This window comes from Amblyraja radiata, chromosome 23 (genome assembly GCF_010909765.2).
Source record: "Amblyraja radiata isolate CabotCenter1 chromosome 23, sAmbRad1.1.pri, whole genome shotgun sequence".
NCBI lineage: Eukaryota > Metazoa > Chordata > Chondrichthyes > Rajiformes > Rajidae > Amblyraja > Amblyraja radiata.
The window spans coordinates 35,498,978-35,526,578 of NC_045978.1; the positions used below are offsets into that span (position 1 = coordinate 35,498,978).

The 27,601-nt window shown below is 42.8% G+C and overlaps 1 protein-coding gene across 4 annotated transcripts in view; it reads left to right on the forward strand.

The window, feature by feature from the left end:
* The first annotated feature begins 311 nt into the window (after positions 1 to 311).
* Positions 312 to 27,601, forward strand: part of elmo2 (engulfment and cell motility 2) — a 130,488-nt gene continuing 103,198 nt past the window's right edge. For all 4 annotated transcript variants that reach the window (XM_033042032.1, XM_033042034.1, XM_033042033.1 and 1 more), the window contains exon 1: positions 312 to 413. The gene's annotated coding sequence lies outside the window, so the exon portion shown is untranslated. The remainder of the gene's footprint in view (positions 414 to 27,601) is intronic.

Here is a 27,601-nt window from a genome sequence, read left to right on the forward strand (position 1 = left end):
TAAACACCGTCTCAATTTGCAAATAATACGTGTTTTAAAATCGCTAATTCGCCATAAGATCTTTAGAATGAATCACCCATTCACAATATGCAGAAATATCCGATGACCATAATAACTTCCGCAACGCTCGGATTCGCTTTAATTAATGTTTACATAAAACGTCGCCAAGCACGCCTTGTAGCTAAAATGAGTGATGGACGGTTGGGCCAATGGATTTGCAAGTTGCCTGTATTTTATGTTATTGGCAAAGCCCCGTTTGGCCGGTTGCACCAACGGGATGAGTTGCTTCCTAGCTGGTCCTGCCTTTCACACAGAGAGACGAGCCGGCGGTGCGGTGTATCGAATAGTGTGGCTGAGGCAGAACTGGGAAGAGGACGTCGGGTTTGCTGAAGGAGACTGCAGCCTGAGCTCAGGTAAAACGCAACAGAGGCTGAAGCTTGTTTCTGGGCATTAATGGAGGATATCTCTCCTAGTCCTACTGCCCCCTACCTCACCCATTCTATCTGCATCCCCGTCCTCCGCATTGCAACTGGCTCATTAAGGTAACACTTCATCGGTATGATGAGGTTGCAAAGTGGCTTTAATGTATTTACCAGGAACTCTTTTACCAAAAATATATCTGGACAGTTACTTCAAACAGATAAAATGCGTCCCGATAGTGTTTGGTGCTGTATTGGAGAAAGTTTTTGAATATCAAAAATAATAAATTGCATCCAAGGAAAAGAGCGAACAGGATGGCCTTGAGGTTGAGCTATTAACACAAAGGCAATGCATAATTATTATTCGGGTGAATTATTATTTAATTAGATGAGAGCAGAGTGCGTGCCTGTAGATTTAATCACAATGTGGACAGGAGAATTATTCACACCTTCAAGAGGGAGTCAGAATCTGTCTCACAACCATATGGAGATGGTGATGCTGGAAAATCACATCATCAGCACTCGGATGCAACATATTTAAATATGCTCAAGTGAAGCTGAAGTAGCAGGAGGGTGCTAATTTGTACAGATGTAATTCAATTGGTTAGGCTACACTTGTACATTTCTTTCTCAAATTGTGTGTAGAGGCCGTTTCAAAAGATTAATTTGAAAGTACAACTGTTCAAATTGAATTGTGTTGTATTTCTAGAAAAACCTTATGAGCAGAGTCCTGCTACATTGTAGTGTATGAAAAATGTTTAGTTTTTATAAATATATTCAAATTATGATCTGGAGCTATGGAAATCCTTGATTATTTCTATTATTCTGCTAGTAGATGGTTTTGATGTGACCAGCTATCCTCAATGAAGGATCTGTAGGACGGTTTTGGCATGAATGTCAGTTGCATACGTTCTACTTCATTGGCAGTTCAGCTTCACTGTAAGGATGTGAGTTGCTTTTTGGGGGAGGGAGAAAGGTTGCTTCTGATCCGTCTGTGAAACTGTTCACATTGGGCAATTGGGTAAGCTTTCACTTTTCCCCATGGGCAATTCTTCTGTTTCCTTTAAGTAATTTGAAATATTAATCAGTTTTCCTCAATGTACAGCAGGTGATGGAAGATAGGGAAGCTGAAGTGCCAGGAGGGTAATAACTTGTACAGATGTAATTCAATTAGTTAAGCCACACTTGGAATATTGTATGCAGTTCTGGTTGCTACACCATAGAAAGCATGTGGAAGCACTAGAAAGATTGAAGATGTTCACCAGAATGTTGGACACAAAAGGCTGGTGTAACTCAGCGGGACAGGCAGCGTCACTGGAGAGAAGGAATGGGTGAAGTTTCGGGCCGAGACCCTTCTTCAGACTGAAAGTCACGGGAAAGGGAAGCAAGAGATATATAGACGATGATGTAGAGAGGTATAGAACAAATGAATGAAAGATATACAAAAAAGTACCAATGATAACGGAAACAGGGCATTTGCCGTTTGCTAGGTGAAGTCCAGTTTGGCTTCACCAGAATGTTACCTGGAATGGAAGGTTTTAGTTACAAAGAGAGATTGGGTGGACTGTGAGTGTTCTTGATGGAGCAAGAAAGGCTGAGCAGTGACCAGATGGAGGTTTGTGAAAGTATAAGGGGCGTAAATACAATAGATGTGTCACAGTCTTTTTCCAAGGATAGGAGAGTCTAAAACTACAGGACATAGATTTAAGGTGAAAGGGAAAACATCTAAAGGAGATCTGAGAAGCAAGTTTTTCACACAGGGTGCTGGAGATATGGAATGAGCAGTCAAAGGAGATGGTAGAACCAGATACAAATGCAGTATTTTAAAAACAATTGGATCATGGGATTAGTGTAGCTGTCTATCTCGGTCGTCATGACTATGTCGGGCTAAAGGAACCGTTTCTGTACACTGACTCTATGAGTCTCTAATTCCATTTTTAAAGTAATGCAGTCTGTTTCAGTTGATTATTACAGTTATGTGAGGATGTTTGTGCTATCCTTTCAGGAGACCTACCTGCTGTGGTAAAAGATGTAATTACATTCTGCAAGTGTGCATTGATATTTTCCATTATGGCTGTGCACAGAGGGATTGGCAAAGCAAATGGAGCATGCAGCCAAAAGATTTTTAATGTTTCCAAAATTAAGGGACATATACAGAGTAGCATAAAGTGTTAATGAGAGATAACTTAAATTAGGAAGTGGTAATATCAAATGTGAACTTTTGAATGTCAAGAGAAGCCTGAATGTTTGCAAAGTAGAAATAATTAGAGTTGGTGTGACACTCCATGATTTCAACGTCGTGGAATCCAAAGAAGAGAATACTGTGCTGGGAGATATGATCTGCAGCTCGGGAATTTAGTTAATTCTGAGTGGCACAGACGAATAGCAGTGATGGGAAAAGAGGAAAACTATTGTTACCAAGAGAGAAAATTATGTAGGAGGATATTTAGAACATGTTAGAAAGTTGAGCAAGGATGCAGCAGGACATAGATCAGGTGGAATGGTGTAAGATGGAATTTAATCCAGACAAGTGAGGTGACATTCTGGTCAGACATGGGGAGGTGACATTCTGGTTCAGACATGGTGTAAACGGCAGAAATCTTGGGAGCATTGATGTGCAGAGAAACCTTGGGATGCAAGTGCATAGCGTCCTGAAAGTGGCAACGCAGGTGGATGGAGTAGTGAAAAAGGCATTTGGTACGTTTTCCTTTGTAAGCCTCGACCTTGAGCAGGCACGGAACTCGCTATCAAAATATTAAGGGGACGGGGGGGACACAATTTTTTGGCGCGCATGCGCGCGCACACACATGCGCGAGGCTTCGGAGGCTCAATCCAGCGCTAAATGCAGCTCAAATTTGCCTCTCTCGCCGGGTTAACCTACAGCTCTGTCTGGACTGACGGGACACCGGTGCTGCTTCTCCGTGCTGGCCATATTTCCCGCAAGCCCAGGCAGGTTAACCTGGCGGGACAGGCAGAGGTGAGCTGGGTTTAGCGCTGCTTCTCTGCGCTGGCTGTGTGCCTGGGGGTACAGCTCGTGTCTGACTCCTGACCTCTCTGGCCACCCGTGGGGGGGGGGGGGGGGGCACCCGGGTAGGGGACGGGGCAGCGCCGGAGATCCGGGCGGGATCGATCCTGGCTGCAGATGATGAGGCGCAGGTCTGGGCCACATCTCCCTCCTCCAATCACCGCACTCTATCCTCAGTCCCACCCCCACCCCCCCCACCCACTCCTCCCTCCTCCAATCATTGCGCTGAATCATCATGTCCCGCCCCCATTGCCTGCTGACCGACGTCTCTCTCGTCCAATCGGAGCTCTCGATCAGCAGTCCCACCTCCACTGTCTCGCGGAAAGCGGAGATTTTAAAATCCGGATTACAAAAACTTGGGGGGGGATGTCCAGCACCTCTCAAAACATGGGGGGGGGGGTCATATCCCCTCTGGCCCACCCGGGTTTTCCGTCCCTGACCTTGAGTGAGAAGAGTCGCAACATTCCATTGCAGTGGCACAAATGTTGCGTACAGAGTATTGTGTACAGTTCTGGTAGCCACACTACAGGACGGATGTGGTAGGAATAAAGCAAATGCAAAAGAGATTCACCAGGATGTGCCTTGAATGCATGGGTATACTTATAAGAGAGATTGGATAGACTGGCTTTATTCTCACTGGAACGTAGGAGGTTTATAAAATTGCGTGGCATGGATGGATTAATATTCAATCTTTTACTTGGGGCAGGAAAATCTAGGACTAGAGGGCACGGGAGAATTTAAAGGAGATCTGAGTTTTGCCACGCTCTGATGAATATATGCAACGGTCTGCTGTGAAGGTAGCTACTGCTTCTTTAAAATGTGTTTGGACTGGTACTTGAACAAAAGAGTCATAGGCAGATAGATGTCCCTAATGCAGGAAAATAGATTGTTCTCAAAGTTGGCATGGATGAGGTGGGTGAAAAGGGCATGTTTCTGTCAATACGTTTCTGATTTTATGATCTACAAGAAAGCGTGTTCCTTTATTCGTCTCCTTGGCAAGAAATGATCGAGGAAGTATCGGTGCTTGGCAATTATTTCACTTATTTTTGCTGTGCTAAACCACCATTTCATTTATTGCTGACATCTATGTGGAACATCCACAAGAATAAACCCGAGAACTGGCATTAGGGTAGTTTCATTGAGCAACGTGCTCTCAAGAAGGAACTGTGCAGTCACTGACAGAATTAGACTCTGCTGAGTGCACCTTCTGACAATTTGCTCCACCCCCATCTAAGAAGGGCTTGATGGCAGCCAGACACAAAGGGGAGTTGCCAAGGTTGCGAGAGAAGCTGAATGGGGGGGGGGGGGGGGGGGTTGAAAGCGAGACCCCCTCAGATTTTTGAAAGAGACTTGCACATTTTTATCAATGAGTTGAATGTCTCAATGTCCTGTGGGCAGGGAGGCCAAGGGGCTTGTCAGAATCTACAGTTGAGCCTTGCTTCTTTAGCTTTAGTTACCTCCTGCAAAGCACAAACACACATCCCACTGCCACAGGAGATGCTGGGGTGAGCACAGAACACACAGAACAGTTGCATCAAGCTATTTCTGTAACTAGATCGGGGACTAATTTGGTGAGGTGGGCCCACAACCGGCATGTATTGGATAATATTACGTGTGCTTTGTGCTTGAGTGCATTGTATCGTGGTGGGAAGATTGGTCACGGGGTTTGATTTACAGAACATGATTTTGAAGGCTCCTTTTGAGAAGTGACTTTCTATTCTGGAGGTACATTATCCTGTGCCAATAATACTGGTCTTGTCTGTTGAGGTGGATGATGAGGCTGTGAATGCTGAGTTGGGATGTTCGAGGAGAGCCTTGTGACTCTCTGCCTGTAAATGTTTGCTTGCTTCTGACACCAGTTGCTGTCTTTGGTTGGCCAGATTGTAGCACACCATGATAAAATCTCAACCTGGTTAGCCTATGCGGCAGGCTGTCCCTGTATTGAAGAAGGTGACAGCATCTCATTTTTAGAAGATTGATAGCATTTGTACAGTAGTTCTAGTGATTATGTGGCTCTATATTAGGTCTGTGAATTGATGCTTGAATCAAGAAAAGCAGGGAACTGCCAATTGCCCCAGGATCCAGCACTCTGAGTAGTACTGGCCACTGAAAATGTCTGCGTGGAATGTGGAATGGTGCAGCACAGGAACATGTCTGTGCTGACTACGATGCCAATCTAAACTAATCCCATCTGCCTGCATGTGGTCCACTTTCCTCTATTCCTCCCTGCCCATGTGATTGTATAATTGTCTATTAAAATTTCCCATTGTATCCGCTTCCACCACCCCCTTGGCAGCATGTTCCAGGCACCTACTTATATAAACAAAAAAAAAAGTTGCCTTGCAGATCTCATTTTAAATGTCTCCCATTCACCCTAAATCTACATTCTCTGGTATTTGACATCCTACCTTTGATTATCCATCCTATCCATGCCCCTCATAATTTTACATACTTCTATCGGGTCGTCCCTCTGACGCTCCATAGAAACCAATCCAAATTTGTCCAACTCTCCTTTTAGCTAATATACTCCACTCCACTCTAGGCTTCAACCTGGTGAAACTCTTCTGCCTTTTTCTAAAACCTCCACATCCTTGCTATAGTATGGCAACCGGAACTATACACAATACTTCAAATGTGCCTAACTAATTCAGTCTGAAAAAGGGTCTCAAGCAGAAACATCACCCATTCATTCTCTCCAGAGATGCTGCCTGTCTCGCTGAGTTACTCCAGCATTTTGTGTCTATCTTTGTGCCTAACTAAAGTTTCATACAGCTGCAGCATGACTTTCCATGTATTATACACTAAGCTGTGACTGATGAAAGCAAGAAGACCAATTCCATTTTCAGACAACTGTGGACTTGAATCCTAAGATCCCTCTGCACGTCAATGTTCAAAGGTCCTGCCATTTATTGTACACTTGCATTTGACCTCTTCTAAATGCAACACCGCACTCTTATCTAGATTAAACTTCACCTGATGCACATCTCGTTGTTTCCCAGAAAGGTAACATTGACCCTAAGAAAATCTAAGGAGGCTAACGAAATATGTTTGGGGTATTAATGGTTGATTGCTAATATTTCCCAGTGTCTGAGATATCACAAGTTCCTCACTAAAATTAAATTAGATGAGGCTCTTTCTTTGCAAACAAAGTGTCTGGGTGACTTCTTTGAGTAGTAAGCAGCAGATTGGGAGATGTGACATCCTGGTAAACTCCTGTGATAATGAAATTGAGTGTCAATGTAATTTTAACCAACGTGATATTGTTAATAAGGGTTATAGAATTAAAATGATAAGATGTTACAATGTCTTTCCATCTTGATCAATGATGATTTTAACAGAACATACTTTAGAAGTTTAATGATCTACATGCATGTTCTTTTGCCAATACCTCGGATACAAGATTCATATTTGATGGCTTTATAGCAAGATGAGGAGATGCGTCTAGCATGTTCATCTACCATTGTTGGCATGCTATTTGTCTGTACAGGAAGTTATGAGCCAACAACATTCCGAGTTTCCTCTACAATCAATGTGTGTACATACAGTGACTTCTAAAGGGTCACATTGAGCAATTTAGCGAGCCTGGCCCTGGTTAATTCTAGATCTGCTACAACCTAGACAGGCTGCAAGTTGTAGCACTACAGTTACTGCCATGCTAGACACTCACCAACTCACCAATTCAGTATTGACTCAATAGAATATTTTCCACCCCCCTTCTAAATTTTCATCTTGCCTCCTTCCATGGTGGAACTTCCTGGTGTCTTCTGATATATTTCCCAAATGTCCATTTTCTTTCTTTTAAAAGTGTCTTTTGCCGGGTATTGTATTGTGCTGAAATACCAAGATTTCTATCCTTGGCTTATGACCATACACACTAATTTCCGAAGATAGACACAAAGCTGGAGTAATGGCGGGACAGGCAGCATCTCTGGAGAAAAGGAATGGGTGACGTTTCGGGTCGAGACCCTTCTTCAGACTCTGCTGTCCTGGTGTGAACAGCTGAATCCCTGCTTAAGAATCCTTTACAATGGAAGTGAATGGTCCTTTGGAGCTCCTTATTTGGCTAAGACTTTCTGGAATTCAATGTAAAAATGTTAATGAGACTTCAAGGCATTGCACGCTATTTGGCTTGGAAGTTTTCTTGAATGATGTCATTGAATCTGAAGGCAGAGCTTTTATTTTCATTATTCTTTGTTATCATTGAGGGTATGAATGCCTTTTTTTCACTTCCCAGTTTCACTAGAGCTATGTCTGTAAGTAACTGATGAGTGGCAGGCTCTCTAATCTGCTTCTGGATCTCTGCCAGTCACACTATTGAATGGATAGCTGAGAGGAAATAAGTAATTGCCTGAGGATGACTGTTTCTATTCCCCATCTCCTCACCCCTTTTGTAGAGTTCGAACACCAGGGCCTGTGTCCTGCTCTTGCTGTTGTGGAGCAGGATGCTCTATACAGATTTTTTTTTTAAATTTTTTTTATTGCTGCACACTTTCACTTTTTACTCTACCCTGTATTTGTGCTGCAAGCTCTGTTGTATCTTCATTAATGCAATTATTGGTTTTGCTTGCTAAGTACAAACAAGGAATTTTATAAGGCCACCACCTCCAATTGTTGGCAAGTTTTGAGAAATTTCAGTCTCACTGGATAGCCATTACATTTTTTTTCTTTACGACTTTGGACTTCCACTTAAAGAGGTCGAAGCTATTTTAATGAAACATCTGCTTGGACGGCTTAATGAACCCTTTACCGTTACCCCAGAGCCAGGGACGATATTGATTTTTTATTGCTCTTTGAATAAATGGAATATTTCACTCCATTCCTATCCAGGGTGTTTAGAAGTCTCAGAAAAGATATAGCACAAACTGAGTAAAAAGTAATGCATGTTTCAAAACGTGTAGTATTTATTTATTTTTGATTGAAAACTACAACATGGAAACAGGCCCTTTGCCCACTGAGTCACCCAAGCCATTGGTCACTCCTTCACACTAGTTCCTATGTTATCCCATTCGCATCCTCTCCTTACATAGCAGAGGCAATTTTCGGAGGCCAATTGGTATGTTTTGAGATGTGGGAAGAATTTGGGGCATCTAGAATAAACCTACATGGTCACAGGGTGAATGTATAAACCTCACACAGCACCCGAGGTCAGGATCGACCCCATGTATCTGGCGCTGTGATGAGTTTGTATTTGTTCCATCAGTTTTGGAGATTGAAGAACTTGATGATGAGAAAAAGAGGAAGGTCGTCATTTTAAAATCTTTTAAGTACAATGAGAGAGTTAGTAAACTTTTCTGCATGCTGATTACGTTTGGAGTGTGGAATGTGTTACCAATGTGATCAGTGGTAAGTGATCAACTGAAGATCATCAGTTCAAGTCTCAACCAAAATCCAGACTGAGGTTGATTTGAGTTCTCTGCTGGCTTTTAGACGAGACATTAAAACAAGGTTGCCTTGTTAGATGACCATTTAAAAACTCCCATGAACCTTCAAAAAACAGTAGGGGATTTATTTTGGAGTACTGACCAATATTTAGTCATCAATCATCATCATAAAAACTAGATTACCTGGTCGTTATGTAGTTACTGTTTGTGGGACTTTAATATGCAAATTGATTTATTTTTGCTACAGTGTAATAGTGACTACACTTCATTCACTGTAAAGTGCTTTGGGCTGTTGCATTGATGTGAAAGACACTATAAATCTATCTTAAGTGAATCATTATTTCAAGACAATGCGCAAGCAGCATGCCAATGGAACCTGTTTGAATTTCTGTAAACATCCAGAATAGATCAATTTAATTATGTGCTTTTGTGATATTGTTAATGTATTTAAAACAATTATTAGGTTATCTAAATTGGTGCTCATTGCTAGTAATTAAAAGTAGTCCAATCTGTATCTGGTCAGGGTTATTCCGGAGGATGAAATATAGTTGTGGTCCGTTGCAGGTCTGGATTGTGAGAAGGGTTTCGGCCCGAAACGTTGCCTATCTCCTTCGCTCCATAGATGCTGCTGCACCCGCTGAGTTTCTCCAGCATTTTTGTCTACCTGTATCTGGTCATGTCACTTAAGGGCTATTTTTTCAGAGACTAGGGTGTCGCCACATGGTGCCGCCTGTATGGTTGTGAGTAGTTTCCACAATCACCCAAAGAGTCGTAGCGTCTTTCTAGTCGCCGCTGGATTTTCAACATGATTTCAGTGACTGTTACATGGGCAGAAGAAGGTCATTTTTCTAGTCTTTGTCTTGCATTCAGAGTGTCACGGGTAAAACTGCAATATTTTTCTGACTTGTAACTGCTTTTCTTTGGTCTGATTTTGCTTCTCTGAAGAAGCTTGGCTATGTTACTCAGCAATCGGTTCTCTATAAATACAATGAACTGTTGTCATTGACTAAGCAACTCTTCCTGGACATCGCATCAAAGGGATGAAGATCTCACCTTGTAGGGTCGTAGAATAATACAATATCCACTTGATCTGCAATATGAATGTTGAATGGGAAAGTAATGACCTTGGGATCAGCATTGCAGATGAAAACAGGAAGGTTATGCTAAAATCTACTGAGTTGGTAAGAAATGGAGTCTGAAGCATTCTCGAAATGTTGCTGAGATGGTATAAAAATGCTGCAATTTGGCATATTTAAAACTACTGCAACTCATTTCTGCATTAGAAGTCTCCAGATTTAAACAATGCTAGTAAACCCAAGTGCCTTGTGGTCTGGCTTTGCCATTTACAGTTTTGAGGGATGGGAAGTCTGTTTGGAATTGCATCCTTAATTTTTTAGTCAGAGACTATAACTGTGAAATAGTCTGACACGTTGATTGCACATTGTGCTCATTCGTTATATTGATACTGTCTATTAATTTAATCTAATCATATCAAATTTTCATCTTAGATTCTCCATAAAGATTCCAGCATTGAGAAGTTGAAAAGATGAGAATGATTGAATAATTGTGTCTTTTATTCCCTTGAAGGTAGACGATTGGGGTTGGATTTGATAGCTGTGCTCAAAATTAAAATATTATTTAGGCAAATTAATTTGTGTTCACTATGGGAATCCAGAAATAGAGAGTTTATTAAAAGTAGAAATAGGCTATTCAGGAGTGATATTAAAGAAGCTCTATTCAAAAGATAGTAGAAATCTGGAACTCTGTTGGCATGAAACACTGAACAATGGTGAACTGAAGCCATCAATACTGAGAGTGCTGGGTTGGCAGTTGTCCATTGTTTTATAGATAGGGCAAAAATGGAAGAAAAATAGAATTAGTGTTTCGATCAGCTATAATTGAATAATGCTTCAGACTTGCATTACTGCGGTTCTTAAGTCATGTTAAAGATCTTTGACCTCTTTAGTCCAGGATCACGTTTTGTGATTGTCAATTTGCTACTGTGCCACGATGGCACAGTGGCAGAGTTGCTACGTTACAGTGCCAGCAACCTGGGTTTGATCCTGACTACGGGTGCTGTCTGCATGAGTTTGTACATTCTACATGTGAAAACTCCCTGGGTTTTCTCTGGGTGCTCCGGTTTCCGTGGTCCAAAGAAGTACAGGTTTGTAGTTTAGTTGGCTTGGGTAAAATTGTAAATTGTCCCTAGTGTGTAGTACTAGTGCTAATTTACAGGGTGACTGCTGGTCAGCACGGACCCGGTGGGCCAATGGGCCTGTTTCCATGCTGTATCTCTAAACTAAATGACTTGAATTTCAGTATACAGTTATATCCAACATTGAAGAATAAGTATATTAGAGCAATTTCACCTCATTTTTTTAAGGTAAGCATCCATTGTTATTTTCCTTAAATGGAAATAAAATTCTATCCTTAGCATGTATAAAACTTGAAGTTGATAGTTGTTTGCACTAATCTTCAATTGGAATTTGGCAAAATGTAGAGTAAAAGCAAAGTTTTCTACTTCATCTCTTTTGGGTGCCCCACATCTATGTTGCAAGATATCATAAACATCTTTTCCTGGCATTGTCATAAAGGCAAGGGGTTGTTGGATTGATTGAAATATGTAATAAATTACAGGGCTGCCAACATTGGGTGAGAGTTGGGAGTGAGAAATTGTGAGAGACCAAGTCCCCCCTCCCATTGGTGTGAAGCTTTTGCATTTTTCAGCTTGAAGTTGTGCAATCTGGTGCATACTGTAGTGAGTCTTTTAACTTACACTTGAATGCAATATTTCCTTGTTATCTAACATGCTAGTTACTTTGCCAAAGAAGTCATCAATTTGTTGAACACAATTTCTCATCCATAAAATTATACTCACTCGGCTGTATAAGTATTCTGTTACCATTTCCTTCATTTTCCTAACAAACTGTCCTGAAGTCATTTTCACCCTCAATATTTTCAGTAATTTGCTGTCTTCCTCTCAGCTGGGACTTTTCTGAAATGCAAGGTCCAATAACTATATATTTAAGCAATAATATTCTATTTGATGTGATCTTGAGAGTACATCATATTTTCTGTGATATTCATAACACAACAATGATAAAAAGATCTTTGTTTTGATTGCACCTACCGACATGCATATATTATTATATTACAGTTAATTTGTACCGAGGGCAAATTTTTGTTCCAATGCTCCCCATTCCCAATAACTTTTAGATTGAAGTGATTGAAATCCAAGTGAAGTTTAAATGGCATCAGAAAAATGAAACCTCCGGTGGTTGGTTGGTTGGAGTCAGTATCAGCACAATTACTATATTAAACTTTGAATCTTCAGATATGCTGGTTCAAGCTAAAACTAAAGACAATGAATAACCTCCTCACACATTCCCCTGCAAGTGTCTCTGTCACTCCTTTAAAATATGCCCCTTCTTTGAACAAGGTCTTAAACATCACATCTGAATCAGTTTCCATCTGATTACACTCCTTGAGGATGTTCATCTATGTGTTCAATTAATAAAACAATGAGATTGGGAACATTTCTATTCAACCTGTCAAGGGAATTGGGGGGGGGGGGGGGGGGGCTAGAAATACTCAGTGAGGTAAACAAACATAATAGTTGAATGGCAAATGACAATACTCCAGAACCAGGGGCCACAGTTTAAGAATAAGGAGTAAGCCATTTAGAACGGAGACGAGGAAACACTTTTTCTCACAGAGAGTGGTGAGTCTGTGGAATTCTCTGCCTCGGCGGTGGAAGCAGGTTTTCTGGATGCTTTCAAGAGAGAGCTAGATGGGCCTCTTAAAAATAACGGAGTCGGGATATGGGGAGAAGGCAGGATCAGGGTACTGATTGGGGATGATAAGCCATGATCACATTGAATGGCGGTGCTGGCTCGAAGGGCCGAATGGCCTACTCCTTCACCTAATGTCTATTGTCTATAATAGTGCTACCTTCCCAATATTTAACTGAAGGAAATAATGGGTTATCGAGGCTGTATGTTGTGACAAACAGCCTGACACCTTGCATATAATTTTAATATTACTTATCCCATCCCCCCGGATATTCCAGAATAATAAATTAAGGTTTTGCAAACTAATTACAAATCAGGCTAATTACAAATCGATAACATTAGCCACCTCTGAAACACGAAGCGGTGAACATTGAGATCCAGACATCACGGACAACCGGCCTCGGTTCCCCGCTCACATCTGGCAGTGTTCTCCGTCTGAACTAGGGGCGTGCAGAGCGTTTTTGAAAGTGGGGAGGCTGAGTGATCACTGATCATTGGCCTTGGAGGTACCCGGCGAGGGAGTGGAGCGGCTTAGTGGGGGGAGCGTATGGGAGGGGGGTATGCCCCCCCCCCCCCTCCCACAGTAGGGACTTTTGAAATTTGATGTATCAAAATCATGTTTTAGTGCATTGTAGAAGTATGATTTCAATGTTTTTTGTTTTAATTATTTTTAAGAGGTTACTGTTTAAGGGGTAACTTTTTCTACACAAAGTGTGGTGGGTGTATGGAACAAGCTGCCAGAGGAGGTAGTTGAGGCAGGGACTATCCCAACATTTGAGAAACAGTTAGACTGAAGCATGGATAGGCAGGCTTGGAGGGATATGGACCAAACGCAGGTAGCGTAGCTGGGACATGTTGGCAGGTGTGGGCAAGTTGCGCCAAAGGGCCTGTTTTCACACTGTATCACTCTATGACTACATTATACCTCCACCATGCATGAATGCTTCAAAATCAAGTGGTTGAATTTGTTGCCATATACTCAAGCATAGAAAATAGGTGCAGGAATAGGCCATTCGGCCCTTCGAGCCAGCACTGCCATTCAATATGATCATGGCTGTTCATCGAAAATCAGTACCTCTTTCCTGTTTTGTTTTTTTCCCCATATCCATTGATTTTGCTAGCCCCAAGTGCTAAATGTAACTCTCTTGAAAACATCCAGTGAATTGGCCTCCACTGCCTTCTGTGGCAGAGAATTCCACATTCGCAACACTCTGGTTGAAGAAATTTTGTCCTCATCTCAGTCCTAAATGGCCTACCCCTTATTCTTAAACTGTGAGACCCCTGGTTCTGAACTTCCCCAAAATCGGGAAATGTTTTCTTGCAGTTACAGTAAGTGGAAATCTAGCAGGCAAGCAGGATGCTTTCTCCAACCACCCCCATTTGAAGGCCACTATCTTCCACTGCTTCTACCTAGCGTTTGGTACCTACTTCCAGCAGCCACTGGTTGTCCTCCAGGATGCACCGAGCCACAGCCTGGTCCAAGCCGGTCACCAGGGCGAATTCGGCACAGAGACTCTCACGGCAGCGGTGCAATGCTTCCAACGAACGCCCGGGACTCTTGCACTGAGGCTGCTCCATGGCCGGAGCTACAGCGAGCGTCTCGCCAGCCCTGCAAATACTCTCCAGCCCCGGATCCCCATCTGCATCTGCCCCTGCAGCTCCATCCCTCCCTCCGCCCCGGCTCTCCAACACAGTTGATATTAGTTTTGAAATTCTCGTTGATCACAGAATTTCTCACGATAGAGCGTGAGAAATTCTGTGATCAGCGTGAGAGCGTGAGAATTTGGCGAAATGCGTGATTCTCACGCTCAAGGTGTTGGCAGCTCGGTAAATGAAACCACCCTTCTTCCCTCTGCTCAATTACAAGGGAGAGGTGAACGAGTTCCTTCATTGCAAAGGATGACAATGTTATTTGTATTTCCGGAGCACCTTTGTGAAATTAATTGAAATAGAAAATGTAGGAAATGCTGAGTAAGTCTGGCGGCATCTGTGGCTAGACAGTTAATGTTGACCTGAAATGTTCATTCTGTTTCACTCTCCATAAATACAACCTGATCTGATGAGTGTTCCTTGCATTTTCTGTTTGTATTTCAGATTTTGAGCAACATTTTTGTTTGCTATTCACCTTTCTGAAAGAGGTTTTGTTTTAATATATTGAAGGCTGTATACTCTACTGAGTACTGTGTAATTATGAGTACTATGTTTAAAAGTTCATTTTTTGTAGATTAGACAGTGTAATGTGGCATCTCTTTTTGGAAGACCACTGCAGTACCTCTTGGTGTGAGGTAAAAAGGAACCGAAAACGGAACTCTTTACTCCATTAGGGAAACACTTCATTCAGTTCCCGTTTGGGAAGCGAATAGGATCCTATTTGAGGCATCATAACTGAAAGTTGACACCAATGACAGTGCAACACTCCATGCTGAATGCACCAGGCTATACTGCTCAATTCTGTGAAAGCTTGAACGAAACCAACTGAACTGATACATGACTTAATTCTTGTTGTAATCAGGCGCAGGCACCAGCAAACCTCTATTGCTGTAGGTTTTAATTTATTTCCATCATAGTAAATAGTAAGGCTCCATCGCAATTGCTTTGGCTTTTAGACATGATAAAATTGCATTACCAGCTAGAGTTAAAAAATGTAGTAACTTTGAATATTGCTAAGAGTAGCTGTTATTACTAGCAGAAAAGATGATAACTAGAGAAATAGATTCAAAATGATTACCGAAAGATCCACGCAGCAGAATGCCAAATCTGGAAAACTCCTCTGGGAGGCTGGGAGAAAATGTGTGGGGGAAATGAATAAAATGATTTAATAACTGCTAAAGGAAAATAGGATATTTACTTAAAGGATATAACTGCAGTGCTATGTTAAACTGCAGGAGAATGGTGCTGATTGAATAGCTCAGAGCCAGTATGACCACATGTCTCTTCTCTGCCCTGTAATGCCACCAAGCACCCCTAACTGTGCTGGATGTGATGGCTTTATCATTTCTCTTTCCTTTCTCCCTGCAATATCTGATGGACGTTCCATTTTAAATAACTTTTTTTTTAAATACCGCATAATCCTGGAAATCCCTATATGAAAACAAGAGGTAGAAATTATCACAATTGGGTAGCTTCTGTGATTCTGATGAAGTGTGTGACATGAAATGTTAACTTTGTTTCTCTTTCCCCAGATGCCTGACCTGCAGTGTTTTGAATCTTTTTTTAAATTCCATTTTAGTATTCATATTATGATAAATCTATGGAGTCTCAACTTAACATTAGTACATGAACACTTTAGTTATCTGTGGGCTGATAGAATTGAGAGATGAAAAGACAACATTGACCTAATCCAAATTCATCACATGGTCCTCCTAAGAACCTCCTTCAAACCTGCTGCTCCATTCATTCTTCAATTCAAAATAGTTGACACAACTTCCAATTGTCCCTATAAGCTTTGTCCCTGACATCAGTTCGCAGTTGTATAAGAATTTAGTAATGTTTGTATACTTGCAAGTTGTAACACTGAGTTACTTTAGGGAATAGGTTGGCAGAGGACTTCTTCACTGGCTTTGCATACTGTGTGGGTATGTAATGTGACAGAATGGAGGTTGCTAATGAAAATGGAGAATGGTGAAAGTCCTCAGCAGATCAGGCAATATCCATGGAAAATGGAACTTAGTTTCATCAGAACCTCTATGTTGGCTCTGGTGCTAATGCGAGCCATGTTGAGTGGAGGCTGTGATGCCATTTATGGGGGGGGGGGGGGGGGGAGGAAGAGGATTGAAATTGAAAAGGATGATGTCTCAGACCAGCCAAACATGACGTCAACAGTCTGGAAATGAGCTGCTTGCTCATCTGGTCACCATAGAAACATGATGGGGCATGTGACTGCAGCAGCTCTGGGCATGGAGATGACACTGAATGCCAGCAGCCTGTTGAAAAGCCGCTGGATTTGGGGTGAGGGGGTGGAGATGGAAACGTGGATGGGTCTGATCTTGTTTCCTAGTGACAAAACCATGACTTTTTTTTTAACCATTTCCCTCTTGAGTCATATTGGTTTATTATTGTCATGTGTACGGAGATACATCAAGAGTCAAGAGAGAGTGTTTTATTGTCATATGTCCCAAAATAGAGCAATTATATTCTTACGCAGCAGCACAACAGATAGTTTAATAGTGCTTTATTTGTCCCATATGCAACTGTACAGTGAATTTAATTTTGCATATATTGCACATGTGGGCATCATTATTCAAACTCTAAGGACTGGTCGGCCCAGATGCTCCATGTGTTAGAGCAGTTAAACATGGTACTCTGTAGACATTTTCATAAACAACAAAAGGAAGTTCAATATATAAAAACAAACAAACAATGTAGTGCATGAGTACAAAGGTAATGCAAAAAGAGAAGGGAAACAGAGTGTGGAATATAGTGTAGGAAAGAACTGCAGATGCTGGTTTGACTAAGGTAGACACAAAATGCTGGAGTAACTCAGCAGGACAGGCTGTGGAATATAGTGTTACAGCTATAGGTAATGTAGAGATGTTTTAATGTTCAAGGGCTGAAACAATGTAGATTTAGGAGATCAGGATATTATTTTATAATCTTGAAATGGACAAGTGGTTTTTGTGGTAATCCTACATTCAGGTTTGTTTAATGAGCACTCTGAAATTTTTAAGGAGATGATGCAAACTAGGACTTAGTTTGATGGGTCAGCTTTTAATCTGAAATATGATATTGCCTAGTGACGTGAAAGCCTTTTCTAGGGGGAGAATTCTTACACAATCGTTTCGGTTCTAGGTGGCTTGAAACCATCTGTGGACAAACTCATCCTTTCAGCAGAAGATGGCAGATTTGATTAGGAGGAACTGGTTAAAATGCAAAAGGAGATACTGTGAGATTAAAACTGAAGAGCCTTGTTGAATAGGGTGGAAGGAGTTTCACTCTACGTATAACCTTGTGATATTGTTTGTAGCGGTGGGGTGATGGAGATAGGAAGGGGAGGAGTTTTGACTTCTGGATTAATATCTCCACTTTGGCGGCAAAATCTCAAACAAAACCATTTGTCCGGAAATTTAATAATCAAATATCACTTATCGTCCTGATTTCTAATTCTACCTTACAAAGTATGGCATGTCATATCCTCAATATAATGGCACAGTAAGATTGCACAAGTTGTCAATAAATATTGGGGTGCACAAAAGTCTTGAACAGTGGGGCACAGTAGTTTCAAATTGTCCAAAATTGAACTTTTCCTTGTGCCTTGGACATGAAGCAGAGTGCTTGGAAATTGAAAATTGGACATTATCCTTGGCAGAGTAAATAATTGAATTGAGTTTATTAGGCAGGCAGCCATGATCAAATTCATTTTGGAATTGGACATGTTAAAACTAATCATAATCGTAATTTATTAGCCAAGTATGTTTTGCAACATACGTGGAATTTGGTTTGTCATAGTCATACCAAAAAAGGAACAGGACACACAACTACATAAAAATTTGACATAAACATCCACCACAGCGGATCCTCCACATTCCCCACTGTGATGGAGGGCAATAAAATCTTATCTTCTTTCCTCCATTCCTCCCGTGGTCAGGGGAGTCGAACCATCCGCAGCTGGCGATCGAGCTCCCGCATCGGGACGGTCGAAACTTTTGCTGCTTGGAGTTCCCAAAATCGTCCTTAACCAGGGATTGCGACCTTCTTGATGTTAAAGTCCGCAGCTCCCGCAGGTTGGAGCACCAAAGGCCGACCCCTGGCAAAGGGATTGCCCGCTCAAAGTTGTTAAAGTCCGCAGGCTCCACAGTTGTGGAGCTCTAGAAGTCCCAAACAGTAGGCCGCCAACTCCACGATGTTAGGCTGCAGTGTGGACGGAGATATGACACGAAAAAAGTTGCACCTCCGTTGAGGAACTCCGTGGACTTTGATAGGAGAAGGATGAGGACCCACAATCCTGTTCATATCAATGGGACGATGGTGGAGAGGGTCAATGAGTTCAAATTCCTGGGCGTGCATATTTCCGAAGATCTTTCCTAGACCCAGCACATTGATGCAATTATATAGAAGCGACTCTACTTCCTGAGAAGATTACAGAGATTTGGCATGTCGAAGAGGATTCTAAACTTCTACAGGTGCATGGTAGAGAGCATTCTGACTGGTTACATCATGGCCTGGTTTGGCAACTTGAACATCCAGGAGCGAAAAAGACTACAAAATTGTGACCACTGCCCAGTCCATCACCGGCTTTGACCTCCCCACTGTCGAAGGGATCTATTGCAGTCACTGCCTCAAAGGCAGCCAAAATCATCAAGGACCCACACCATCCTGGCCACACGCTCATCTCACCATTGCCATCAGGAAGAAGGTATAGGAGCCTGAAAACTGTAACGTCCAGGTTCAGGAACAGCTTCTTCCCCACAGCCATCAAGCAATTAAACACAACAGCGAATAAGCTCTGAGCTCTGAACTGCAAAAGTCTATATTATTATTAGTTATTTGCACTATATTTGTTATTTATTGAACTTTGTTTTCCTCTTCCCCCGTTATGTACTATGTTTACATATTCACAAATTCTGTTATGCTGCAGCAAGTAAGAATTTCATTGTCCCATCCGGGACATATGACAATAAAACACTCTTAACACCGCACTGCAGATGGCACAAATTTGAAAGAGGTTCTTAGGAGGACCATGTGTTAAATTTGGATTAGATCAATGTTGTCTTTTCATCTCTCAATTTCATCAGCCCACTCAGATAACTAAAGAGAATAGTCTTGGGTAATAACAAGAAAACAAGTCTTAAAAGAGATTTTAAAAATTCCCCCACCACTCCCCACAAATACAAAAACTAAAGATAAGCTAAAACATACATTTTACAACAAACTAAAAATACAAAGAATGAAAAAGAGGAAGACAGACCGTTGGTGAGGCAGCCATCTTGCGGCGCCCCCTGGAGGCACAACTACATGTCTCAGCTTCATTCCTAAGATATGAATAAGGCTATTCTACTCTCATTGACTCATTATGATATTCATAGAGTCCTAGAACACAGATATGGGCAATTTGGCCCAACTTGCCCATGTAGACCAAGCTGCTCAATCTACACTAGATCCACCTTGGTACATATCCCTTTAAATCTTTCCTGGTATTGTGGTATTATCAGAAGAGATCTTGATCCAATCTACTGCCACGCGGGGGGGCAGTTGTGGGGGAGAGGGTGGATTGGGGGGTTTGAGGGGGAGGGTGTGGGGGAAAGGGGTGTGGGGGCAGGGGGGCCGTTATGAGGGGGGGGAGTGTTGTGTGGGCAGGGGGAGGGGTGTGAGAGAGCGCGAGAAAATTCTGGGAAGAGCCATGGGGGAGAGTGCGGTATCACAGGGGAGGAGGGGCCAGAGGGGAAGCGGTAGGCGGTGCGATGGGGACTCACAGCGGTCGCTGGCTGCTTCGCTGGTCGTTCTCCGCCGGGATCAGAGTCTCCGCTTTCCGTTTGGCGACATCGGCGCCATGTCCATTTCTGGGCTGGGTCGGGCCGTTTATGGTCCCTCCCTCCGAAAATTATGTCCGGTTGGGGACCTCTGCCGGCCATCCAGAGCCTTCCGCAGCTGCAGTAAAGGCGTGATGGCGTAGGGAGGGTGGACCATCCCGCGGAGTGACAGTAGAAGGGACCAATCCGTGCGGCGCTGAATAGCAGGAGAGGCAATCGATCTGCTCAAGCGCGTTTTTTAAGATTTTTAAACCTCGATAACTCTTATCAGCTTCCACCAATCGGAACGAAACTTGGTGCAGTCGCAGGGAGAACGGTGAGTAAGCTGGCCAAAAATCATAGCGCTATCGAGTACCGTTTTTGCGCAAATAGAATGACTGCCAAAGATAACAAGATCAGAGTTTTAGCTATGTGTAGAAGATAAATGGCTTTATCCCACCATATCTTTTTATTCCGATGAATTTGTGCCTTACAGTTCAGGCCTTTTGTGCACCCCAATATTGCTGCACGACCGACAATTGTTTTTTCAATTATCATGGCCTTACGTTTTAGAATTCTGTTTCCCAATACATCTCAGAATCTTTATCCTTTAAGATAGTCTTTAAAATCTGGCTCTTTAACCAAACATTAATGATCTGACCTTAATTCTTTATATATCAGATAGAGCATCTTCCAGTATTTTACTTTGCATTATGTACATAGAAATTTTTATGTATTTAAAAAAAAAGATGCCACATGCCAGATAGTGTTTCTTTCACCACCAATCTCTGTAAATTCCCCTTAAGTCTTGAGGCAGGGTCTTAAACCAAAATGTCAACGTACACCTTTTGCTTCCATAGAAGATTACTGCATGCTCTCTTACTCTTTGATTAAAAAGGGAGGTCATATACTGAATACTTTACCCCTTTGTTTAATGCTTTAAATATAAGAGCAAGTAAATCTCACAATTTGAATCCACTGTAGTCTAATTTGTATCCACTGTCTAATATACTGGACCAGGCCATGTAACCAATCAAATCTGCTCTGCCATTTTTTAACAACGTTATTTTTTTAATCTTGGCCTCAATCACCCAACTCTCATTGTTCCTTTCCCAACAATCCTTGGCTTTCTTATTGTTCAATGTCACTTAAATATTCAACACAGTAGAGAGAATTCCAAACATTTACAGCCCTCGAATGAGTTACTCCAGCATTTTTGTCTATCTTTGTGTTAAACCAGCACTACATTTGTATTACTCTTAAGTGACACCTTGTTGAATGAAATAAATAACAAGGAAGCTTGCCTTCTGTCCTCGTTATACAGCTTTTGCCAGTTTTTCCCCACATCACCGATTGTCTACTTGCAGCCTCACAATTTGCTTTCCCACCCAGGTCTTGAAGTTTGCTGAGCATACCAATCTATTTTCTCCAAAGATGCTGCCTGACCCGCTGAGTTACTCCAGCATTTTTGTCTATCTTTGTGTTAAACCAGCACTACATTTGTATTACTCTTAAGTGACACCTTGTTGAATGAAATAAATGCAGAATATCTACAGGCTATGTTCTCAAATCTTTTTTTTTTAAATTGTCAAATGCTGTTTTCCTTCCACAGAATTTGAGTCAACATGGTTTTAACCTCTATACTCTAACCCCCCCCCCCCCCCCCCCCCACCCTTCCCCCCCACCTCCCTGAAACCTTACTTACGCTAACCTCTCTGCCCCTGACCTTACTTACCCTAACCAGGCGACAACTCTCAGACACCTCCTCCTACTTATCCTTGGACCATGACCCCACAGACAAGCACCAGGCCTTAATATCACACACCATTTCTGATTTAATTTCTTACGGCTCTCTGCTCTCTAAAGCCTCTGACCTTATCGTTCCCCAGCTATGCAAAATCTTCTCCCCAAAATCCACAAACCGAACTGTCCTGGTAGACCAAAGGTTTAAGAAGGAACTGCAGATGCTGGAAAATCGAAGGTAAACAAAAATGCTGGAGAAACTCAGCAGGTGAGGCAGCATCCATGGAGCAAACGAAATAGGCGACGTTTCGGGTCGAGAACCTTCTTCAGATTGATGTGGGGGGTGGGAAGAATAAAGGAAGAGGTGGAGACAGTGGACTGTGGGAGAGCTGGGAAGGGGAGGGGAAAGAGGGAGAAAGCAGGGACTACCTGAAATTGGAGAAGTCGATGTTCATACTGCTGGGGTGTAAACTACCCAAGCAAATTATATGAGGTGCTGCTGCTCCAATTTATGGTGGGCCTCACTCTGGCCATGTAGGAGGCCCAGGACACAAAGGTCGGAGTCAAAATGGGAGGGGGAGTTGAAATGCTGAGCCACCGGGAGATCAGGTTGGTTATTGCGAACCGAGCAGAGGTATTGGCCGAAGCGATCGTCAAGCTTATGTCAAAGTTTGTTTCTTAAAAAGCAGGTAGCAACAAATATTAAAGGCAGACCATGGCCATCCTTAATTGATTCGTCAGACGGGAGTGGCAAGGATCTACAATGAGCACAAACGTTGCTCAGTGCTTCTCGGGCTCCCAATCACAGAAGAAAGGAGAGTTAGCACAATTATACCTTTTTCTTATCAGTAAAACACTCCTACCAAGTCTGAATATGGCATGACTGAAAGATTCTGTAGCCTTTCACAATATAGGAAAGCTGGGTCCAAATCAAGCTCATCCACTAACAAGTTATTACTTATCTTTGGAACATTTTTTTTTTCAATTTTGGCTTCTTTATGGCCTTAAGAAGAAGCCCATGTTATTTCTGCAGCATTCCAATACAATACAATACAATTCAATTTATTTGTCATTTGGACCCCTTGAGGTCCAAACGAAATGTCGTTTCTGCAGCCATACATTACAAAACAAAAAGACCCGAGACACAACACAGTTTACACAAACATCCATCACATCGCTGTGATGGAAGGCAAAAAAACTTACCTCTCCACTGCACTCTCCCCCCCGATGTCAGAGTCAGAGTCAAAGTCAAAGCCCCTGGCTGGCGATGGCGATTGTCCCGCGGCCATTAAAGCCACGCCGGGTGATGCAAGGTCGCACACCGGGTCTAGTTGTTAGAGCCTCCGGCGTGCGCTCGCAAAGTCCCGCGGCCATTCCAAGCCGCGCAGGGAGATGGTGTAAGGCCCCGCTCAGGTGCTCTTCAACCCCGCAACTCGGGCGGGAGAAGTCGCCGTTGCGGAAGCCCCGAAAAGCGGTCTCCCAGCAGGGACCCGCGGGCTCCCGGTGCCGCCGTCCGCCAAACCCGCAGTTGCAGCCTCCGGAGCTCCAGAGGTCGGGTGGCAGCAGCGCTCCACCACAGCTCCACCCGCTCCGGACTCGGCCAGCCCCGTGACGGTGAGTAGTCGGCAGCTCCGCAGCTGGAACCCCAGGTCGTTCCTGTTGGAGGCCGCTCCACGTTGCAGCCCCAACGACAACGGAGACCCGACAAAGAAAAGGTCGGGTCTCCCGTGCAAGGGAAAGATTTTAAAGTTACCCCCACCCCCCCCACACACAACAAAAAACAAAACAAAAACTACATAAAAACGAGACAAAAAATAATAAAAACACAGACGGAATGCAGAGGCCGCTGCTGACGAGAGTCGCGCAACCTGAAAAGACAACCTGTCCTCCATATCGTGTTCCATATAATTTGCAAGGTCAAACTTGGCACCGAGCCATTCTTTTTTACTAGACCATGCTTTTGTAGAAGAACAACTCCATTTTAGATTTGACTATTAAATTTGACTATTAGCTCTTTCACCTACTCTTGGTCTCATTGATGTAGAGCTGCTGACACCTAGAGCAGCGGATGCAATAGATGAGGGTGGAGGAGGTGCAGGTGAACCTCTGCCACACCTAGAAAGACTGCTTGGGTCCATGGATGGAGTCCAGGGTGGAGGTAAAGCGACAAGTGTAGCATTTCCTGCAGTTGCAAGGGAAAGTGGCAGGAGAGGGGGTGGTTTGGGTGGGAACGGATGAATTGACCAGGGTAGACCCATTGTTTCTGATAGACCCATTGTTTTTGCTTGTTCATGTCCCCCAAATTAATTTCTCGACTCCATCCTATCTTTTCCCCCCCCCCCCCGGTCCAATCCCTCCCTACCTATGTCCAAGACACCTCACATGCTCTTCGTCTCTTCAATGACTTCCGTTTTCCAGCCCCCACTCCCTCATCTTTACTATGGATGTCCAGTCACTTTACACCTCCATCCCCCACCAGGAAGGTCTTAAAGCCTTCAATTTCTTCCTTGACAGCAGAACCAGCCAATTTCTGTCTACTAAGCTGGTCCTTGCCCTCAACAACTTCTCATTCGACTCCACCCACTTCCTCCAAATCCAAGGCGTGGCTATGGGCACTCGCATGGGTCCCAGCTATGCCTGCCTCTTTGTAGGGTATGTCGAACAATCACTGTTCCAGGCGTACACTGGCCCTATCCCTGAACTCTACCTCTGCTACGTTGGCGACTGCATCGGTGCTACCTCCTGCACCCATGCAGTACTCACTGACTTTATCAACTTCATGCCTAATTTCCATCTTGCACTCAAATGAACTCGGACCAACTCCGACATTTCCCTACTGTTTCTAGATATCACCGTCTCCATCACAGGAGACAGACTATTGACCAACATCTATTCGAAACCCACTGACTGCCATAGCTATCTATACTACACTTCTTCCCACCCTGCTATCCCCCTGCTTCCAATTCCTCCATCTACGCAGCATCTGCGCCCAGGATGAGATTTTCCATGCCAGGTCATCGGAGATATCCTCATCCTTTAGGAAACGGGGGTTCCCCTCTTTCATTATAGATGAGGCTCTCACCAGGGTCTCCTCTATATCCTGCAGATCCTCTCTTGCTCCCCCTCCCCCCATCTGCCATTTCCTGATTTCCCACTATTAATCCCTGTTTCAGCCTCCAAGGAATGATTGGTTATTTTAGTCACTCGTTTTCTATACTTGTGGGAACTGTCACTGTCTGTTTTCGTGGCTTAACAGTTGACTCACATAATCTATATTTTTCTCTTATCTTTAATATCTTTTAGTCTTTTTAAATGTTTTCCTGTCTTTCATCATACGTGTTCTCTTTCAAATTACTATATATTTGACCTGTTGAGTCTTTGTTCAAATGGAATATATGGTTATGGAATATTTCCTTAAATGTCTGCAAGCCACCTTTTTAATCTATTTTATCAATTTCTGTGCCATCTCTGCAATTGATTTTATTTCTGACTCGAGCCAAATGGGAGATTCTGCCATATTGTTATTATTCTTCCCCAGGGCATCCTTCACTCTGAGATCATCAGTTTTGCTTGTTTCATTATATATGAATAAGTCTACAATTTCTTGGTCCTTGCTTAGTTTCACAACTTGTTGTATTCAGCAGTTTCTGAGAACAATATGAATTCATCCATGAGATTGCTTTCTAATCATTGCATTGCTTGTCTTACAATTATTTCTTGATTTAGAACTTGTCCTACTGCTGGAGTGGCATAGCACTACTGACTTCATCCCCCTGCTATTTCTTATCTCCACTCGACCTTGGCTACTTAGTGGGCCAAGATCATTTCTTATTAATTCACTAATTTCTACCCGTTTGTTTACTAGAACGACCTCACTTCTTTTACTTTTTTGTTTCTGCCTGTTGGTCAGTCCCAGAATAATCTACAATTTATGAGTTGCTCGTTCATGATTTATGTACAAATTACTGTTTTTATTTTTTTCAATAGTTAAGCCTTGTGATTAATTTTGCAATAGATAAAGGGGATTATCCAGAAGGAATGAGTTATGTTGTACTGGACTTGGACAGAACACAGCATCTTGTTTTGCTGCTAATTAAGAAAAATACAGGTCAACATGACCATCCACTCTTGTTTCTGTGTGACTGGTGGAAACTGTTGGATGATGCACAGTGAAGCTTGGGTCTCTTACAATATTGTGCTTCTCCGCATCTTCAGCACGGTGGCGCAGCGGTAGAATTGCTGCCTTTGAGTGCCAGGGACCCGGTTCGATTCTAATTATGAGTGCTGTCTTTATGGAGTTTGTATGTTCACCCCGTGACCTGCATGGGCTTTCCCCGGGAGCTCTGGTTTCTTCCCACTCTCCAAAGATCTGCAGGTTTGTAGGTTAATTGACTTGATAAAATTGTCCCTAGTATTTAAGAAGGATAGTGCTAGTGTACGGGGGTCGCTGGTCGGCGTGGACTCGGTGGCCCGAAGGGCCTTTGTCTGCACTGTATATCTAAAATTAACCAAACTTTGTTTTGAAAGATCACATGGGTTTCTGTGATTGGTAAATAGAAGAATATGTGTGGTTGCCAAGAGCAGTTATTGTGGGCTTTGGAAGGAAAATAACAGGTGGAGTAAATTGTTTTCCTGTGCAGGCCTTGCTCGTGGCCTGGTCTGATGCCCACATTTTGCCAAGTGTGCAGCAATCTGGACACGATGTGGACTGACCTTGTCGGGTTGCGCCCGTTTACCAGTCTAATGTACGAACCCAACCAGAGTGATGTGTTGGGCAGAGAAAGAGTTACAAAGGCTATCAATACATCCTTCACCAAATCTCTGTAGTATAGCTTTTAATTTGACTTGCACTGATGTATAGAGCTATCTGTTTGTATGGCCTTGGATTAAATTTATTCCTTTTAATCACTCTCCGCTCAGTGGCTGCTAGTATGCCAAGAATTTGTTCTTTCACGGTGGAAGTAATGAGTTTGTGAGGTTGCCAAGGTAATGGCAGTCTAACTCAATGAAAAAAGTACTCCCACTGGGCTTGCTTATCCCCTTCATTGTTTGTTTGTATTTTTAGTGTAAAATACGACCACACAGACACTGATTTTATTTTTCTCTCTCGGACCAAAATGTGCTTTGATACAAATGGAATGGAGGTGTTTTTAAGCTCTATGTGTCAGTAAATAAGAACTGTCCATTTCAAAAACTTGACAGGTGACTATTGAAATGTAAGGTTCTTATGGTGGACAGGATAAATACTTAGATGATGCTTTTTCTCATGGGAGAGTCCAAGAACAGAAGGGGTTGCTTCAGACTAAAGGGGCGACCATTTACGCCTCTGAGATTAGGAAGGGTTTCTTTCAATGGATTGCAAGTCTTTGATATTCCTTGCCCCAGAATCAGTGGAGACTAAATCCTTGAATTTATTCAACAGTGAGATGGATGGATTTTGTGTAACAGAGTGGTGCAGCAGTTTTGAGTTGCTGCCAGCACCAATAACCAGATATCAGACCTATCATCATACGTGGAGTTGGAAGGTCCATATAGCCATGTGGGTTTCCCTGGTTGCTGCAGTTTCTTCCCATATCCCAGAGACTTGCCAGTTGATGGTGTATTGGCTAATGTAAATCATCACTGGTGGATAGACACAAAGTGCTGGAGTAACTCAGCGGGTCAGCCAGCATTTCTGAAGAAAAGGATGGGTGATGTTTTGGGTAGGGACCTTTCTTCAGACTGAAAGTAGAGGGGAGGGAACTGGAGGTAAGAAAAGGGCCGGCAACAGATGACCAAGGAAGGGTGGAGCCCATGA